At 40.0% G+C, this 13,818-nt stretch overlaps 1 protein-coding gene across 4 annotated transcripts in view; it reads left to right on the forward strand.

The window, feature by feature from the left end:
* Positions 1-13,818, forward strand: part of BAZ2B (bromodomain adjacent to zinc finger domain 2B) — a 276,520-nt gene that overhangs the window by 78,197 nt on the left and 184,505 nt on the right. Inside the window, exon 1 of one of the 4 annotated variants that reach the window (XM_050969153.1) lies at positions 13,302-13,382. The exons of the other annotated variants lie outside the window; for them this stretch is intronic. The gene's annotated coding sequence lies outside the window, so the exon portion shown is untranslated. Of the gene's footprint in view, positions 1-13,301; positions 13,383-13,818 lie in introns of those variants that run through there. 4 annotated transcript variants of the gene reach the window in all.

The following is a 13,818-nucleotide window of genomic DNA, read 5'->3' on the forward strand; positions in this document are numbered from 1 at the left end:
TAGGGGTTCAGGGTGTGGGACAGGGCTCCAGGCTGGGTCAGGGGGTTAGGGTGTGTGTGGGGTGAGGGCTCCAGCTAGGGATGTGGGCTCTGGTATGGGGCAGAGGATGAGGGGTTTGGGGTGCAGGAGAGGGCTTCGGCCAAGGCATTCAGAGTGTGGGAGGGGATATATGATGAGGGCTTTAGAAGGGAGTTTGGGTGCGGGAGAGGGCTCAGGGCTGGGGAAAGGGGTTGGGGTGCTAAAGGGGGTTTAGGGTGCGGGTTCCAGGAAGGCTCCAAGAAGTGGCTGGTATGCCCCTATAGCCCCTAGGTGCAGGGGCAGATGGGGCTCAGTGCGCTGCCCTCACCTGTTGGCGCCACCCCCACAGCTCCCATTGGCTGCAGTTCCTGGTTAATGGGAGCTGTGGAGCTGGCACTCGGGGCGGGGACGGTACATGGAGCCTCCCTGGCCATCCCTGCACCTAGGGGTTGCAGGGACTTGCTGGGTGCTTCCAGGAACTGTGTGGAGTCAGAGCACGCAGGGACCCTATCTTAGCCCCGCTGTGCTGCCGACCGGACTTTTAACAGTCCAATCAGTGTTGCTGACCAGAGCCATCAAGGTCCCTTTTTGACCAGGTGTTCCAGTTGAAAACTGGATGCCTGGTAACGCTAGTTAGGATAGTTGTTGTTTATCAAATGGCTGTCATCGCATCTCATTTGCCTTTTGGATAGGAGTGTATTTGTACGCACAGATTTGTTCCTGTAAAATGAAGTATGTGTGTTTTGTAAATATAAAGACCTGAATTGTCAGAATTTGTGTGTCATTCTGTAGCTGTCCTCAAGTACTTGCATCAGCATGAGTAACAAACTGAGGGTTCAAATGGCAACAGCTGGACGTCTAACTACTAGATTCATGCATTCAGACATATAATTGCTGCTCTTGCATCTATAAGTCATTGGGAGTCCAAAATTGTGACTATTTACAGGATAAAAAAAATTGCATCTGCAAAACTAGAGGCAAGGTTGTCACCTGGCTGAATATTGGGTTTCATAATGTCAAGTATCAGAGGGTAGCCGTGTTAGTCTGGATCTGTAAAAGCAGCAAAGAATCCTGTGGCACCTTATAGACTAACAGACGTTTTGGAGCATGAGCTTTCATGGATGAATACCCACTTCCTCAGATGCATGTAATGGAAATATCCAGGGGCAGGTATATATATTTGTGCTAGCAAGCAAGCTAGAGATATGGGGTTTCATAATGTAATGCTTGCAAGAAATATGTTCACTCAGGCCTTTGCCAGAAGGGTATGGTAGGGGTATGTTTATTCTTATGTCTAAAGAGATGGGAAGTCTATTTCTATTTAGTTTTTTATTCTATTGCTGTTCATCTGTGGACACAGTTCTTGGAACTCCCTTTCATGTGAGTGAGCATTTTTAGTCTAAATAAGAATTCGAGGATAAGCTTGTGAATTTCTATGTGGGTCCAGAGATGTAGAGCTGATCCTCAGCTGGTGTAGACAGATGTAGCTCTGTTGGTTTCAATGAAGTTATACCAGTTTACTCTGTCTGAAGATCTGGCCCAGGAACTTTTTTTAAAAAATTGAAAAATAAAAACAGTATTTATTTCAAGTTTGTGTGCATGTGTGTAGTTAACCGTTTTAATATAACACACTTTAAAATGTATACATATAATTTTGTAATTTTTTTTCATTTAGTCAGTATTTGAAAGTACATAATATATTTTCCCCTTATTATGAAGTTGTACAAATGAACTTTATTTTAAGATAGGCAAAACAGCAAAAATTACAGGGAATTTGAAGTTTTAAAATTCTTCTTACACAATTCAGTGAGAATAAAAAATGGTACATTAGAGGACAACTTAAATGCCTATGAGCTGAATAAAGCATGGGCTCAGAGCTTGTAGAGGGAATATATGTTTCATCTGTTTTAGATGTATTACAGAGGTGATGTCAAGGTGAAAGCAGACTTGCAAAATGGTTGGAAATCATTGATATTCTGACTCTGAGGCTGTAAATGGCTCTGTGGCAGATGGAGTCTTTGTCAAGGAAGAAAAATGGCAGCTATGGAGCATCATAGATGTTTTTCCTAGCAGCTCAGCTCACAGGCTGTGACCTTGTAGTGTTCAGGAGTTTCTCTTGTGCTTTAATAAATTGTCCTCTGCTTTTATTCCCTAAAATAGATAAATAGTAGTCATCGTACTTCAGTACAAATTGAGGTGTTTCATTATAAAGAAACGTAAACATGTTTTATTATCCAGATTTGTAAGAAGTAAGCTTTTAAGTAAGCTTGTATTTCTGAGCGAGGTAAGTACCAGAAGTATTTTTGATACTTGATATGCTTGTTACTAAAATTAAAAGGCACCCCCTACAACCCTGAACTTTTTATATTCTTTTCTAGTTCCCTAGAACTAGTGTCACTTTTAAACTACACAAAACTACAGAAATAAAAGGATACAATATATTTTTGGACAGTGTGTTAATTTTTAAATTGTTTGTACTGTAGCTGGCTAATTAATCCAAGAAAAAGGGTAGAATGCCAAGATATATTGTATATTTCTGGAACTTTTTCTCATTGATCTGGAAAACAAGAATACATAATATACATTCAGTTATTTGTATTTTTGCATTTTTTTTCTTACTGGCGTTGGTGGTTTATGACCCAAAAATACTGTAACATGCTCTGTTGTGTCGATAAAATTGTACAGAATAGTTAGCACCTGATGGCATTCGGTTCTGAGCACCTGCTATGGGGGCACTAAGTGCCTTTCAACTCCTATTAACTTCAGTTTGTAGGACTGAGTCCTTATTCATAAAATTAGGGTTCACATTTATTGTAGCTGGAAAGAAACGGTTTTATATTCTCACCCCAATGAATATTTTTTCACATCACTATAAGACTATCTCATGGATTTGTTAAAGGTTGGTATAGTATATTTAAGGTATGTCCATGGCTGCTTAATCCTTCGGATATTTGTGTAAACTAGAGCCGGAGAAGTTATATGTACGTATAACTGGACAATACAGAAACATCCTTTCTTCAGTTAATCTCTTGAATTAGTATTGTATATTTTAAGGATGTAGCGGAGTGGTTACCCGCTCCTGCCCTCTGGGGCTTAAAACAGCCCAGGAGAGGGCTGTAGCTGGGGCAAGAAGCCTGGGCTGTTTGGGAGAAAACAGGCTCAGCTGTGGCCAGGTCCCAATCAGGCCCAGCTGGCCCCTGTAAGAGGCAGTGAGCCAGGAGCCCAGACTCTCCCTCTGCCTGTAGAGGGAGAAGGGCCTGTCTGCAGGGAGCTAGACAAGGTACCCAGAGTGGAGCAGGGCTGGGGAAAGGCAGAGGAGCTGGGGAGCTCCTGCCTGGAAAGCCCCAGGCTGCGGCCTAGCATTAGGCCAAGAGGTACTGGGAGTTGCAGGGGGCAGCCCAGGGGTAGGCCAAGGCAGCAGGTCCAAACCCCCTTGCTGATGGTGAGTGACTAATACTGCAGTCTGCCCCAGTGAATAGGGGCTAGATGGAGACTGGGCAGTAGCCAATACTGAGGCAAAGTAGGGATAGTGGGGTGGGGGTTCCCCTGAGAGGGGGAGACCCAGTTAAAGGGGCACTGGGGTCCTGGGAGGGACATGGGGGCCAGTAGCTGGAAGGCGGATCACCATCCTGCAGAGGGCGCTCCGGACGCCAGAATGAGCTAATTCCCTGAGAGACCAGTAGGAGGCGCCGCAGGGGTGAGTCTGGCCCATCTACAATGGGCCACACTTTACCTGTGCTCCCTGGTGGAACTGTTGATGTCAGTGAGAGCAGTATATGGCTCCAAGAGAGTATAACCTCATGTACAGGATGTTGAATTGGACAGTTGACCTATATTGCAATCACTGTTAAAATTAAAAGTATAAGCATTTCACAACTATAACCTGCCAGTGCTACTCTTTAAACCACTTGACAATTGTCAAAATTACAGAAAGCAATCACTGTTCATCACAAGGTTGTTTTAGTCTTTGCTCCAGAAGGTGAGCCCAATGGAATTAACTGTGCCTGTACCAGTTCAATTGCATTCATCTTGAAAATGTAATATATACTGATTTCTGGAGAAAGACAAATACTTAAAAGTGAGTTTTAAAATATTTTTGCGAGATTGTGACTGTGAACAATCTTCTACATCTTTTATATTCAGAATCTCTTGAATTTTAAAATAAACACTAAGCCTTTGAAATAGAGACGCTTGGAAGTTTCTTATAAGTTGTTGCACACTTTGGGTATGTAAAAGGAAGAGGGGAAAAATGGAAGGATAGAATGGAGCCTAAACGATATATTCTGTGAACACTCAAAACTTTCAGTGACTCCAGTGGAAGCATTGGTTGTGTAAAAATGCAGGATTGGCTGTGTCATGCGCTTCTGTATGCGTGAAGAATATTTTTTTAATTATATTTTATTTCACTGTGGTATCTTGGTTGTTCTTTTGTCTGATATTTTGATGGGGTTCTTCTCTGGCAACTACAGTAGTGACTCAGTACATTTGATGGCCCTGGTGATGGTAAAGGTATAGAATCATAGAATATTAGGGTTAGAAGAGACCTCAGGAAGTCATCTAGTCCAATCCCCTGCTCAAAGAAGGACCAACACCAGCTAAATCATCCCAGCCAGGGCTTTGTCAAGGCTGACCTTAAAAACCTCTAAGGATGGAGATTCCACCACTTTCCGAAGTAACCCATTCCAGTCATTCACCACCCTCCTAGTCGAATAGTTTTTCCTACTATCCAACCTAGACCTCCCCCACTGCAACTTGAGACCATTGCTCCTTGTTCTGTCATCTGTCACCACTGAGAACAGCCTTGCTCCATCCTCTTTGGCAACCCCCTCAGGAAATAGAAGGCTGCTATCAAATCCCCCCTCACTCTAGTCTTCTGCAGACTAAATAACCTCAGTTCCATCAGCCTCTCCTCGTAAGTCATGTGCCCCAGCCCCCTTATAATTTTCGTTGTTCTCCGCTGGACTCTCTCCAATTTGTCCACATCCCTTCTGTAGTGGGGGGACCAAAACTGGACGCAGTACTCCAGATGTGGCCTCACCAATGTTGAATAGAGGGGAATAATCACTTCCCTCGATCTGTTGGCAATGCTCCTACTAATAGGCCCAATATGCCGTTGGCCTTCTTGGCAATGAGGGCCCACTGCTGACTCATATCCAGCTTCTCATCTACTGTAATCCCCAGGTCCTTTTCTGCAGAACTGCTGCTTAGCCAGTCAGTCCCCATCCTGTAGCGGTGCATGGGATTCTTCCTTCCTAAGTGCAGGACTCTGCACTTATCCTTGTTGAACCTCATCAGATTTCTTTTGGCCCAATCCTCCAATTTGTCTAGGTCACTCTGGACCCTATCCCTCCCCTCCAGTGTATCTACCTCTCCTCCCATCTTAGTGTCATCTGCAAATTTGCTGAGAGTGCAATTAATCCCATCATCAAGATCATTAATAAAGATGTTGGAACAAAACCGGCCCCAGGACTGACCCCGGGGGCACTCTGCTTAATACTGGCTGCCAACTAGACATCGAGCCGTTGATCACTACCCATTGAGCCTGGCACTCTAGCCAGCTTTCTATCCACCTTACAGTCCATTCATCCAATCCTCCTTTTTTAAGGGAATCAGATTCTGAAATTTTCTTAATATTTTTCCAGACCTTCCCAAACATTCACCTTAATTTATGGTACAATTACCTTCTGATTTTTCTCTTGTCTCTGAAGAGCCAATTCTGAGTGGACAGGGAAGTATCAGGTGGCAGGATGAATAGCTTTTTCTTTGAAAACAGAAATTACTTTATGAATTACATAGATTCTTCCTTATGCCCCCAAAACCAATACAATTATGTCTATAACTCCACTGTAGCGAAAAGCCGATTTTTATAAGCAAGTGACAGTCTACAAAGATTTCAGGTGTTCTAGAGAATGTTTGTTTGCTTTTTAAGTGTCTTTGTGATTTCTGCTGCTTTTGTTAGTATGCAGTGTGCTACTTGGAGCTAGGCAATAGGGTGCATTGAAAATGAAGCATGTTAACTTGATACAGATATTATGTTAACAGTGGAATACTAGCTGAAGTACTACCAACTATCTTAAAATTATTAGTACCATAGATTAAGAACAATTACATTCCACAGTAGATTATGCCATTAATTTTTATAGTTGCTCAAAATCCAGTTTGGGTAATCTGGTCTGGCAGCAAATGGTGTAGGTAGAAAGCTTTTAACATTTAAATATGGCATCTTCACAAAACAGTATGGAGCCAAATATATCTCAGAAAAGTAAAATATGGATCACTGTGCTAGGTGAGCTGAATAGCATTTTACAGACTTTTGTAATTCATTGATCTTGTGTAGTGAACAGCTGCAAAGTGCATCATTCCATGCATAAACAGTAAATAATCTTGATTATTTTTTTTAAGAATTCTACTTCTCAGGTAAGTGTGTGTATTTCAAATCAATGTGTAAAATATATGTTGTCTGTGTTGTTACTAAGTGTGATGGCTTATTAAAATTATGGTGATTTTGGGAGTTAGTAAAGCAATTATTTTCATTCATGTCATAGTTTTACACGATGGCCACATTTAACCATTAAATACAAGGGTAATATATATTTTTTATGTAAAATCTCTGCATTAACAGGTAGGTAAACACTGGTCTAGTTGTAAAAGTTTCTACATGATTTATGTACCAAGTAATCTTCAATTTTTATTAGACGTTACTTCAATTTTCAATAGAAATAACCTCCTTTGTCTCCTTAGCACCACTGATTTTTCTTTCAAAGGTACATTAACAATGCTGATGGGAACCGGTGCAATTAGCTTCTACATTTAACAAAAATAAATGTGATAAAATGAAAAGTGCTGCATCTATAGTGTTAATACAATATTGAACAATATTGCTGTACTTGAAGCAATGAAACCTGAAGGAGGACAAAATATTGAAAGGTCGAGAAAAATGAGAGAGAGAACAAACGATGCAAAAAGAAAATGACACTGAGGTCTTGGTTTAATACATATGTATTCCAGGTTGATGGCTGATTTCATTAGCAAATCTCATTGTTATGCAATGTCTGTTCTTCTGCAGCAAAATGAATATTGTATTCTCACAGGCTGTGTGTGTGTGTGTGTGTGTGTGTGTCTATTTTATGTTGATAGATAAATGAAAGGATATACATTTATAGCTTTGTTCAGTCTTTTGTATCTTTTCTAAAAAATATGCATAGCCTTCAACATTTCTTTTTTGTTCTTAAGCCTTTCAAGGTATATCTAGAGTTGTATATTAAAGATATCTTGTTTATACAAAATGATCTCCTAGTTTTTATAGTAAGAGATCTAATTTATTAAATAAACCTCTGTCCTGTGTTCTGGAAAGAAAACGTAGATTGCAAACCTTCTGAAAGCCATCAGTTTGAGAAAATAATTCATGTTTAATGCTAAACTATATTATAAAAAGCGAATGCCAGGCTGTTAAAGTATTGGGTTTTTTGTAGATACTTTATATAGCTGGTTCAGGAGTGTTGTTTCCCACTAGTTAGTAAAAAAAATCCCAAAATAAGTGTGTACATAGATATGTTTGAATTGTTTTCAAGCGCTAATAAGTGAGAAAATACTGGAAAATGTTTAATTGAAAATTCAGATATTAAATAGTTTATCCTAATGTGACTCGAGTTTATTCATAAAATGCTAAATTCAGAAATGTAAGACAGTTGGAGGCTCAGTGGCTTAAGGGACTGATGTGTATAGTTTCTGTTGTCTCTTTCGCCATTTCAAATCCAGCCCATGTCTGGTAGTGATGGAAAGTTTTGATGGACAAAGACCCCAAATGAGGAGGACACACAAATTATTCATGCAAGAAAGTTAAAATGCTATGGGATTTATTCCTTTAATGTAATATTATTTTTTCTTTGAGTAGATGCAGATGTGTATTCCGAGCAGGGGTGTGCGAGTTGGAACCAGAGACTTTTGCCTAGCTGTACCCATAGAGAGGCAGCGCTCATACCTCATGCCTGTAACTCCTTCCCTGGCTATATGAGGCAACACTGCCCTGACCCCACGTCAGTTCGTTCTCACTGCCCATCAGCTGAAGTCAGAGCTCTGTGTGGTTGTCATTTCATAATCTCTCAGTTCATCGTCTTAGCCTAGTTTTAATGTGCATAGTTAATAGTTTAGTTAGTATTAGAGTAATAGTATAGTGGTAGTGCTCCCCAGTGATGCCCTCACCAGAGTTCAAGCGTTGTCCTGTGTGTGGAGTGGCGATTCCCAACAGTAACCCCCACATGAGGTTCTTGCTCTGTCTTGGCGAAGCCCACCTTAAAGAGAGCTGTTCCATCTAAAGATTGTTCAAGAAGAGGACTCTGGTGGCATGGGACCTTTGCCTCAAGCAGCACCTGCTTGAACAGGCCATCAGGCCTGACCTAGTACTGAGGCCTTCCTTGGGCCACAGATGCCCCTCCAGCTTGGAAAGTGCTATTGCCTCCCATTCTGGGGCAGGGGCTTCTCCAAAGAGACGCAGGAGTAGTTCTCTGTCGTCGGCACCAAAAATGAGGTCTCAGAAGGCCAATTGTGAGGTCCTGAGGCGACTCTTCTGCATCCCCTAAGAAAAATGGAGACCAGCACCGGGCTGGATCTGGCATGCGGGAGCCTCTGACCCTCCCTCAGTACAGGGTGGGGGGGGCTGACACCCATACCATTGACTCCGGTCCTGGTCTCTAGGCATCCATCGAGTCCAGCTTATGCAACTTAGTTAGGTTGGTGGCTATGATAACAGCACCTGGAGGGGTTTGCTGCTTGTCACTAGCAAAGGATTGTGAGAGATTGTCCAGGCTGGAAGGTTAAGGGGGCACAGCAATCCCACAGTTCCAGGTTATGCTCCTCAAGGATTGAACTCACAACCGTGGGTTTTGCAGGCCAATGCTCAAACTACTGAGCTATCCCTCTCCCCCCATACTGAATATTAAATATTAGCTTACTCTATGAATGGCCTCGTGGTGGGACCACTCATGAAATAAAGTAGTACTCAGATGTGTTAAGTGTGTTAGAATCTGGCCCAATGAGTAAGACTTCTCACTCGTTCCAGATTGCTTGGGAGGTGGGAATTGCACTTCATCAGAAAGGGAATGGCTGAAAGATTTGTTACTTTTGAAGACGTGAGATGCATTTGGTTTTTTTGGAAGAGGTGATGGAGACTTTTGGTAGAGGAGAAGAATCTGCATCTCTAGTTTCCCTTCTTCTGGTGGGCAGAGTTGGAAGTAACTTGAGATTTTAGGGGTCAGGGAACGTAGGAATGGTTTGAATTGCTGGTGCTTCACCCCAGCAAATTCTGATAGTATTCAGCTGGCCTACTTGTCCCTCTTGCCCATGAATATCTGTTCGTGCAGCTAACATAAATGGATATACGTGTTAGCTAGGTATTCTTGCTCAGATCATTAGCAGTGAAAGATTTAACCACACTGATGTGAAACCATCAACACTAAGTTTCAGATTTAACACATCATGGAGATGAACAGAGCCATTTTTTATATTGTCTGTTTGTATACTTAGATGACTGCATCAGTTTCATTGACATGCATCCGAAGAAGTGAGTATTCACCCACGAAAGCTCATACTCCAATACGTCTGTTAGTTTATAAGATGCCACAGGACTCTCTGCTGCTTTTTCAGTTTCATTCAGTTCATATTCAGGAGGTTATGTTCACAGCTATTTGTTTTGTTTTAAAGGAAAGTTTTTTATATTCTGGAGTGACACGTGGATTCTGCAGCAAATTTGGTGGCTAAGGAATAACGTAAAATGCAAAGCCCTGGCCATAGTGTCTTTCACTATTTGCCGTTTACTTGGAGACTGTAGCCTTTCCCCTGTAATGTGGACTGCGCAACAGAAATCCAACAGTCCAGGACTTCTGTTACTTCTACCTTTGTCTACTGCAATGTACTCTACTCAGAGCCACCTCTGAAGGTCAGCCTCAATGTTCTTGTTAGCGAGGAACTGCTTGCCTTCTGAAAGTACAGATAAGAGTAAAAATATGCCTACAGTAGAACCTCAAAGTTACAAACACCTCGGAAATAGAGGTTGTTTGTAACTCTGAACAAAACATTATGGTTGTTCTTTCAAAAGTTTACAGCTGGAAATTGACTTAATACAGCTTTGAATCTTTACTATGCAGAAGAAAAATATTGCTTTTAATCATCTTAATTTAAATGAAGCAAGCACAGAAATAGTTTCCTTACCTTGTCAGATCTCTTTTTAAACTTTCCAATATTTTAGCAGTTTTGGGGCCTCATGAGACTTGGGCATTATACAATTAAGCTAGCAACTGACAAGTGTGAGGTGAGATGAGTCCCTGGAGGGCCTCTGGTGGTTGGAAGGGGCAGAAAATAACCTTTATTGCATGCAATCTTGTTAACGCTGGTATCTGGCTTGGAGTTGTGGGTGATCTGGGAACATTTACTAAAGATGTATCCTATTTTGTTGCCCACACTTCAAAATGTAATTATTAGGTAATGTGTATTGAAATGATCTGAGAAGAATTGTTCACCTCAATAGCTAATATCTGAATAACTCTAGTACACATGTACCATCCCATAAAAACCCTAAATCATGTATGACCTATTAAATTCATTGGGACTATTTTTATGAGTAAGAATTTTTTGGATAAAAAGTTTCTAATGTCAGGCCCTAACTCACTATCTCTTCTCATGAAGTCAGAGGTAAATTCCCATTGATTTCACTATGAACTGTGTACTGTTTATGGAAAAGTATTTTTTAAACTATAGTAAAGAGAGCTTCGCTGAGATTTTTCTCTAAGCACAAGGCTCTATTTCTGCTTGAAGATTTGTATTTTTTAACCATCTCTTTTTACAAGAGTCACTTTTTGTAAGAAAGGAGGAAAAAACCCCCCAACCCAACAGATTCCAGCTATACAATTTTGATGTTTTGAATTTTTTTAAAGGGAATGAGATGTTTCTCTGCATTTTGTTACGACAATTATGGCCATGCTAATTCATGAAATAATCTTTTATTACATTTAACAATCTCAAGATAATGTTTTAAATCAACAGTATAAAATATAAATATATTATAAGAAGAATCCTCATTACTATTTTTGCTGATGATATTAGCATAATTTTTGGAATGTTTTTAATTTACAAACTACATTTAATCATGGGGCCTGGTTTATTGGTGGACAGGTGTCCTACTCAAACCACCATCATACTTTTAGCAGTGAGATGGTACTATTGTGGACAGTCTTTGTAGAAACACCAATAACTAAGTGTGCACTCAAGCCTGGTCTATACTTTAAAGTTTTGCTAGCATAGCTATGTCAGCTAGGAATGCGAAAAAACCACACTCCCTAACAGACATAGCTAGGCTGATAAAAGCTGTAGTGTAGATGCAGTTGTGCTGGCAAAAATGTCCTTTTGATGATACTGCTTATTTATTTATGGAACTGGTATTAGCTACATTAGCAAAAGAACTCTCTTTCCAGTATAGGTTGTCTCTCCATTAGAAAGGTTTGCCAATACAGCTGTACCAGCAAACCTTTCTAGTGTAGACGAGGTCTCAGCCTAGGATATGCTCTCTAGGCTTGAAGTGAATAGGATTCTTTCTATTTACTTCTGTAGATTTTGAATCAGGTCCTTGTTCCTAGAGGTGATTTTGAGATAGGGTCAGGGTATGTTGACAGTATAGTTAGTGGAAGTTTGCGTTGCCAATGCCCATTCTGTACCTGGATTTCATTCTCCAGATTTGTCAGTTTGCTGCTTTCCTGTGGCTGCATGCTGAACTGTTTCTCAGAGAGGAAAGTTGATGTCCCTTTTGTGTGCTCCCCATGTTACTCTTGAGGGTAAGAGGCTTCCTTTCCCATTGGTTACTGTTTTTATGGAGTTTTACTCTTTATAGTGTCATGGCCCCTGTCAACTCCTGAAGAAGCTCCATCAGGGAGAGCCTGATTGTAAACTGGACCCACTTAACTTTTCTTCGTTTGTGGATTCTGTCAGTTAAATAGGGAAGCAATAGCCTTCTCCCGCCGGTGTCAGTCTCCTCTGTGACTTAAGATTTTTGGGAGGAAAACAGTCTTAGGCAGTCAAAGGCATGAGCACTGTCTCCGTTGGAGAGGGAGAGGGAAGAGTATCCAGTTGAAATATGAAGGAGTTGAGGAGATTAGTCCATTGCTTTCAGTTACAACAAAAAAGTATTTTAGAGAAATTAAATGCAGATTCTCTTGCTTCTTGCACATTAGATTTTTTTTTAAATATCTGGGGTAGAGGATTATTTTTATTGATCAAATTCTTCTCTACCAGAGGATCTCGCACCCCCTTTTTAGCAGACAGTGGAGGGAGGGGGGATTCTAGACACTTAAATAACATCACAACCTTCCAAGCTAATATCTGTGACAATTTTGATTTGTGTCAAGCTATCAAACCAAGTAGCCTCTTGCTCTGTGCTGTAAAGGAGCCTGCAATTGACATCTTTAGCCAACTATTGTTATATTTTTCTTTTAAATTGCACTTTAGAGTTATTTTGCTTGCTTTTAAATAATATTTTTTTAGAAAGTTCTATTGTTTATTTCCTTTCTGTTCTGAAAAAAGAGTGAAAATTATAAACCTCCAAATACAGCTGTTAGCAATTGTTTCTCAGATTTCAGATTTTTTCAAGAATAACTTTTGTGATTGAGTTTTTATCATAAGATGTGTACTGATTCCTCATTCTAATAGAACTTCAGCAGCAGTTTATTGCATGTGTATATTTGAACTTCAGTTAACTTAAAAGATTCTTTTATATTTAGCCATGCTTAAAAAACATCATATAGTACAGAATTGCCATTTATCCAATGTTAGAGAAAAAAATCTGCATTTTGCTAAGTTATTTTTATTTCTGATGCAGTTAAGTTGGAACAATTATACATTGTATTTGCAACTAATTAGTTCACCTGGTTTGGTTTTGGTCACGTGAGCATACTTGTTTACCAGTGATCTAAGTGCTCCACCTGCCTTTCAGTTTGTTTACCAGGAAATCAAGATGTGTAAACTGCAGGAAGTACTATTTGACCCTCTCCGACAGTATCTCATTACAATAATTGCTAATCTCTGAATAAGACAGCCATGTTTTGTGAGTAATACACACAGAGAGTGGTTGTGTTAGACAGATTTTAGATGTTTCCACAAACCTAGCATTGTAAATACTTGCTTGGATTATGTTTTCATGATAGCTTTTGATAACAGACATCTGGTGACCTTTGGGGTCAGCAAAGCTGGAGCAAAATAGTGTGTGTTCTTTCAGTCCTCTTAACTGAGAAAAAGATATCACGGGCTTGTTGTTTTGGAGTGCTGTCACTGCTTTGTAGCGAAAGGATAATGGCTACTTCCTGATTAAACCACTATCCACAGTAAGCTGTTAATGTTATATATCTATTCTCCTCTAAAGACAAGTGTTCTTTTTTGTTTTCTGCTTTTTTCCAGAGAATTCTCAGTTTAAAATGTTTATAAATATGGTTTGAAGTGAGAGCCTACAGTTAGAGGGACTTTTCAATTGTTTAATTTCCAGGATGATCTTTTTCTTTTTGAAGTAAGAAAGTTACCTAGCGTTTTTTAATACTCCTTTGAAAAATGTTTTAATACAAACTTGTCTGAAATACATTTAGATGCTGAGTGTTTAACATTTGAAATCTAGTTAGCTGCAAATCTCTCAACTATTCTTAATTACGATTTTGGTAAATGTTCAAAAGAATAACTCTGATATTACTAACAATATAGCTAAAGTATTTTTCAATACTGTTGAATAAACACTGATAATTTGTAGTCTATTTATCCTGTATCATCTAT

Source organism: Gopherus flavomarginatus, chromosome 10, assembly GCF_025201925.1.
Source record: "Gopherus flavomarginatus isolate rGopFla2 chromosome 10, rGopFla2.mat.asm, whole genome shotgun sequence".
Taxonomy (NCBI): Eukaryota; Metazoa; Chordata; order Testudines; family Testudinidae; genus Gopherus; species Gopherus flavomarginatus.